We start from the raw sequence: 6,491 nt of genomic DNA on the forward strand, positions 1-6,491 counted from the left end.
CTTGTTTTCCTGCTAGACCTATGAGTGCAAACATATGGTTTCTGTCCTTCTCTGCCTGGCTTACTTCACTCAGCATGACACCCTCAAGGTCCATCCACTTTCCTACAAAGGGCCATATGTCATTCCCTCTCATTGCCATGTAGTACTCCATCGTGAATATATACCACATCTTCTTGATCCATTTGTCAGGTGATGGACAAGGAAATGTCTTCTTTGAATGTCTTATGTCTTCTATTTTCTGTTAAGATATTAAAAAGACAAGCAGCAGACTAGGAGATGGTATTGACAAAACACACAAGGCTGGCAGATTATATAAAGAACTCACACAACTCAATAAAATAAACAATCCATTAAAAATTTGACAAAAGATTTCAACAGACACCTTATCAAAAATATATAAAGAGGGTAGAATACACATGAAAGATATTCAACATTATTAGCCAGTAGAAAAATTTATGTTAAAACAATGGTGAGGGGTGCCTGGGTGGTTCAGTCTGTTGAGCATTCAACTTGGACTCAGGTTATGATCTCATGGTTTGTGAGTTTGAGCCCTGTGTCAGGCGCTTTGCTGACAGCTCAGACCTGGAGCCTGCTTCAGATTCTGTGTCTCCCTCTTTCTCTGCCCTTCCCCTGCTCGTAGTCTCTCTCTCTCTCTCTATCAAAAATAAAATAAGCATTTAAAAAATGGTGAGGTACCATTACACAAAAATTAGATTAGCTAAAGATAGCGAACAACAAACTGGAAGTACCAAGTGCTAGGAAGGGTGCAGAGTGACCAGAAAGAACTCTCTTGATGGTGGTGAGAATGCCAAATTGTACAGCTGCTTAGGAAAACCTTTTCCCAGTTTTGTAACAAGTTGAATGCATACTTACACATAATCCAGCAACTCTCCTAAGATTTTATTCAAGAGAAATGAAAGCTGTTATTCAACAAAACAAGCAAACACAACTGTATTGGGTTGTTTTCAGTGGTTCTACTCATAGTCACAAAACCAAGAAAAGGCAATAATCAAAAAGAGGGAAAAGAAAACCCTAGGTTTACATTTCCCATTAAAAAAAATTTTGCTACCTTTTCACCAACCCTGCAAGGGAGATACTGTTCTTCCTTCTACTCTATGAAGAAACCAAAGCTTTGGTTAAGAGATATTTCCTCTAAAAGGAGATTAAGATGCACAGACCTCCACTTGTAAGAGAGATAAGTCATGGAGATGAAAAGCACAGCATAGGGAATATAGTCAGTAATGTTGCAATAACGCTATACAGTGATGATGCTGACCACGCTTACGTGGCGAGCATTGAGTGATGTACAGAATTGTCGAATCAATATATTGCACATCTGAAACTAATATAAAATTGTATTTTAATTATACTTCAATAAAAAAATGGTGGGGACAAGCCTGTGACAGGGACACCCCCACCTCTCAAAAAAAGGCATTTCCAAGGTATTGTTAATAAGATAGAGCCAGGTTTCAAACCCAAGCCGTAATGTACCCCACTATATCATGGCTATAATTTTGATGAGGCTGGACTGATCAATATATTTTCAATATTGTGTTCTCTAGAAACTGCAGATGTCATAGGTTGAGTCCTTGAGATAAGCCTTGGACCCCTAGTTAATGGGAATATAGACACTTAGATGTCATTTTCAGGGTCTCTTCATTTACCTTTGCCAAACACAGAGTCAGCATATCTGCATGATGTTGTATTACCCGGGGCCCCAACATATTTGTGGTGAGGACCCAGTCTGTTCCTCATTAAAAGCTTTGCCATTGAATAGCTCGGAGAGGAGGTACAATCCAGAAGTTCTCACATGGAGAAGGGGCGGGGGGTGCTGGCTGGCTCAAGCCACATGGGTCATGGTGAAGGGCTGCTGCTGCAGTGTCTCCCCCCACAATCGATCTCAGATGGGTTTTCAGTCTTGTAAGTCATGAGCAGTCAGTGGGGTTCACTTGTCATGGGAATCTGTTTTAAATGATTACAGGGAGAGGAAGAAAACGCATTGAGCATGACATGCTACTTTAAAAATCTATGATTTGTGATGCTGAGGCAACATGACGGGCTTATTAAGAACACAGCAAGGGTTTGAAAATTATGTCCTGAACATCCTAGTCTTGTATATGTGAATTTACAAACTTCTGGAAGGAGAAGAATCATTGCATGTCTTTTTCAAACTAAAGTCATCTGAAAAAAAAGCCTTGCCCAAACTTGTTGTTATAAACTAATACATCTAAAAGTGCATTGATTAAAGCATTAAGCCCACAGACAGACAATTTAATAGCAGCATCCTCATGGGTGAGGATTGCTCAGTGGAGGCTGGGGCTTAGGTGTTTATAAATGTGCTCTGTGGGGTAAATGGGGCCTTCATGGGATTTGATAATTACTCTGGTTGCAAATCAGTGTCAGCAGCAGTGAAATTGAATTATCAATGAGCAGGAGAGAAAAAATATATATAGGTGGAAAATAACTTATAAACAAATAATAGCCCACATGAGCATTAAGGGAAAAAAAGGCAGGTGCCCTCATCACAGAGGGTTTCTCCATCTGATTCAGTCACTTACTTTAGGGACCATCCAGCCATGTTCCTGGTAAATTCAGGATGTTGCTTATAGGCAGTATCTTTATAATCAAGTCTACTGAATATTTACTGCTGAGTGCACAAAGTCCCAGGAAACTATAACCCAGAATACATGCTGGATGATGAGGAATGGTAATTGACCTTACCTTCTTACAGGGGCACAGTAGCCATCCAAAATGGTGTGCTCGGGGCAGAGGCAGCACTTTGTATAGAGGACATGTAAGCAGTCCAGGTGATTCTAATCCTTTAGAATTTTCCTCTACCTATTCACTTATCAGGCGAAGACACTACACTTCTGGCTCATTGTTCGATGAAGGTTTTTTTTTTTTTTTAAAGCTTATTTATTTATTTATTTTGAGAGAGTGGGGGTAGGGAGAGGAGCAGAGAGAGAGAGAATCCCCCCTGCACTGATGGTGCAGAGCCCGACTCTGAGCTCAAACTCACAAACCCATGAGATCATGACCACAACCAAAATTAGGAGTCATACATGCTTAACTGACTGAGCCACCCAGGCGCCACTGATGAAGAATTTTTGAAGTGAGGTTGCTTCCTTACAGTTGGTGTCATATCCACAGAAGCCTAAATGGGATGCAGAATTAAAGCAACCAATATCAGTGAGGACCAGTTTGACAAATCAAGGTGATATGTGCACCTTTGTTAGGTGACAAGGCCAGAAAACCATTGGACTTTAACACATGATTTAGGGCGTTGGACAGAGCATGAGTGGGGAAGGGATAGAAAGAGAGGGAAACACACACAGAATCCAAAGCAGGCTCCAGGCTCTGAGTTGTCAGCACAGAGCCCAACATGGGACTCAAACCCATGAACTGTGAGATCATGACCTGAGCCAAAGTCAGACACTAAACTGACTGAGCCACCCAGGTGCCCCGGGGCCTTGGGTCTATTACTTTGTGTTGTTCAAGATTATTCTATTATTAGGATTGTGCCTACAACAGTCAGGCTCCTCGAAGATTCTGAGTGTCTCTGGAGACATTCTGTGCTAGAATAAATTTGGGGTAGATTTTTCATCAGTTTATGGGTAGAAGTTGACTATGGGTGAAATCCTGCAGAGGGGAATGGTGAAAAGAAAGGAAGGCCAAGGTAGACACCAGAGAAATTTAGGTCGTGGATGCCAGTGAGACTGTCACCTGGAAGAAGTATAAACTCTGTCATATCACAAAGATTGAACTGTGGTGCAGGGCAGATTGCGGTGGCTTGAGGGGTACATCCCAGATAAAGGACCCCATTGCTGTTCCTTCCTGAGACACCCATGAATGCTGCTTCTGATGGGTCTTTCCTCCTAGGCAGTATAGCTGGTGGTGGCTTCACTCACTCCACACAAGGGTACAGAGAATGTGGGTCAGGCACCGTACTGGGCCTGGGGATGCGGCAGCAAACAAGACAGACTCACACTCAGACAAGGCTCACGCCAACAGGAAAGATGGCCGCTGGACAGGCAATACTGGTGAACTGACGGGGTAGTCTGGGACTTACTGGCTGTATATCAAGTCTGTGAGAGCCTGCAGGCAGTGCAGAGGAGCCCCCAGCCCTCCCGCAGGAAGCTGCCTGCTCCCTGGCACCTCCACGGCCTATGCTAGGGCGGGGCCACCTCTGCGCACACAGTAGGGAAATCATTCTGGGTTTATCAATGTATTAAATAGAAACTTTCATTCTCAAGTGTAGACTTTCCTTAAACAATGCCTTCTCCTCCCTTTGGGCCAAACCCTAACTTCAGTGGTGGTAGCACGGGACATGGCCTCTGACCCTGTGGAGACATTTTAAAGGACCTGGAAGGTTATGTGAGCAGACACATCTTGTTGCTAAAAGGGCATTGAGGGGGTTCAGACGAGTATTCCTAACGGTCGCCCGGGTGTTCACCTTCCCTGGAGGAAGAGGCCCCCAACAGCTTAAGAGCAGACAGGATGTATTAGTTTCCCATTGTGGCTGCAACAAATCACCACAAATATAGCCTAAAACAGCACAGATCTATCATCTTATAGTTCTGGAGGTAAGAAGTCCAAAATGGGTCTCACTGGGCTACAGTTTACCTGTTGGCCAGCATGAGTTCCTCCAGGAAGAGGAGTCTGTTTTCTTGCCTCTTAAACATTCTAGAAGCCACCTGCATTCATTCCTTACTTTCCACCTTCCTTCATCTTCAGAGCCAGTGGCACAGCCATCTTCCAATTCCTCTCTGACTCTGACTTCCTCTTTGGTCATCTCCTTCTCCCTCTCCCACTGGCCCCATCCCTCAGGAGAACCTTTGTGATCACGCTGGGCTCACCCAGATAATCCAGAACAGTCTCCCCGTCTCAAGATTCGTAACATATCTGAAAAGACGCACTGGCCATGTAAGGCTGCATATGCACAGGCTTTGGTAAACAGGATGTGGACACCTTTGGAGGGTTCTTATGTGTCTCACATGAGGACTCTCACTTTCATTAAGGGAGAAAAGGGGCTAGATTCCACCTGGGCTCGGCACTGTACAGGGGTACACAGGGAGTGAGGCTCCATCCTAGCCTGCACAGGGATCCGTGTAGCGAGGGGGACAGGACCAGGATGCACACACCATGTCATGTCCTGGCAGACAAAAGTGCTGAGGGGTTCGGGAGAAGGGAGGGGCCAACATCCACTCGGTTGGGGTGGGGGCTGGGATAGAGGTGCCCCTGGCAGGGGAGTGGGGCGGCGATTCATCCAGCTGGACGAAATAGAGACGGGTAAGATTTTAAGAGGAGGACATGGAAGCCAAGCCTGGAAGCAAGGAATGCTTTCTTCTTCAAAAAGACTGAGGGAGGGGCTGGGTGGCAGGGGAGCGTCACCTAATAGGGATCACACCACTCGGTTCACAGCAACTGTCGTCAGATACCTTCATCTGCTGCTTGGACGATATGGTACCATTTTTTTTTTTTTTTTTGAGAGAAAGAGAGAGCGCGCGAGCGCAAGCACAAGAGGGGGGTGGGCAGAGAGGGAGACACAGAATTTGAAACAGGCTCCAGGCTCAGTTCGCAGCACAGAGCCTGTAACGGGACTCAAACTCACAATCATGAGATCTTGACCTGAGCTGAAGTCAGACACTTAACTGACTGAGCCACCCAGGCGCCCCTACAGTACCATTTCTTAAGGGCATCCCCACTCCACCTAGGTTAAGCTGTCCTCTTGCATCATTCAGCTTCCTCTCTTGACCCCTTTAACTTTATCTTCATTTTCCCTGTTACTTAAACCTCATGTCCTGAAACACTGTTGTCCCTCGGGTGACTATGCTTGTAGGTAGAATGCTCTTCTGTGTTCGGACAGTCTGTGTTCAGGGAGGCCAGCCCACTGCTAGCCCATGTTTGGCAAGAGGTGTGGGTGGCTGGAGTGGGGAGCCTCCCTCACATCTTTTGCCAGACAGGGGTTCAGGAAGGCCCCGTTACGTGTTACTTGCTTAGCCCTTAGGTGGATGATGGTGCAAGTCCAGCTGTTCCAGGGAGCTCCTCTTTCAAGTGTGGATAAATCAGTAGAATCAAAAGGAAATGAGGGGTGCTTGGGTGGCTCAGTCAGCTGAGCGATCAGCTCTTGATTTTGGCTCAGATCTCACAGTTGTGAGACTGAGCCCCATGTCAGGCTCTGTGCTGTGTGTGAGGCCTGCTTAAGACACCATCTGGGATGCCTGGGTAGCTCGGCTGGTGGGCGTCCTGCTCTTGGTCTGAGCTCATGCCATGATCTCATTGTTTGTGGGTCTGCACTGACGGGGATGGCATGGAGCCTGCTGGCGATTCTGTCTCTCCTTCTCTCTGCCCCTCCCCCGCCTGTGTGCGCTCTCTCTCTCTCTCAAAATAAACTTAAAAAAGAAAAAGATTCTCTCTTCTTCTCTCTGCCCTTCTCTCCGACCCATGCTCTCTCTCTCTTTCTCAAAATTAAGAAAAAAAAAGAGAAATGA

Source organism: Suricata suricatta, chromosome 2 (genome assembly GCF_006229205.1).
Source record: "Suricata suricatta isolate VVHF042 chromosome 2, meerkat_22Aug2017_6uvM2_HiC, whole genome shotgun sequence".
In the NCBI taxonomy this organism is placed as follows: Eukaryota; Metazoa; Chordata; class Mammalia; order Carnivora; family Herpestidae; genus Suricata; species Suricata suricatta.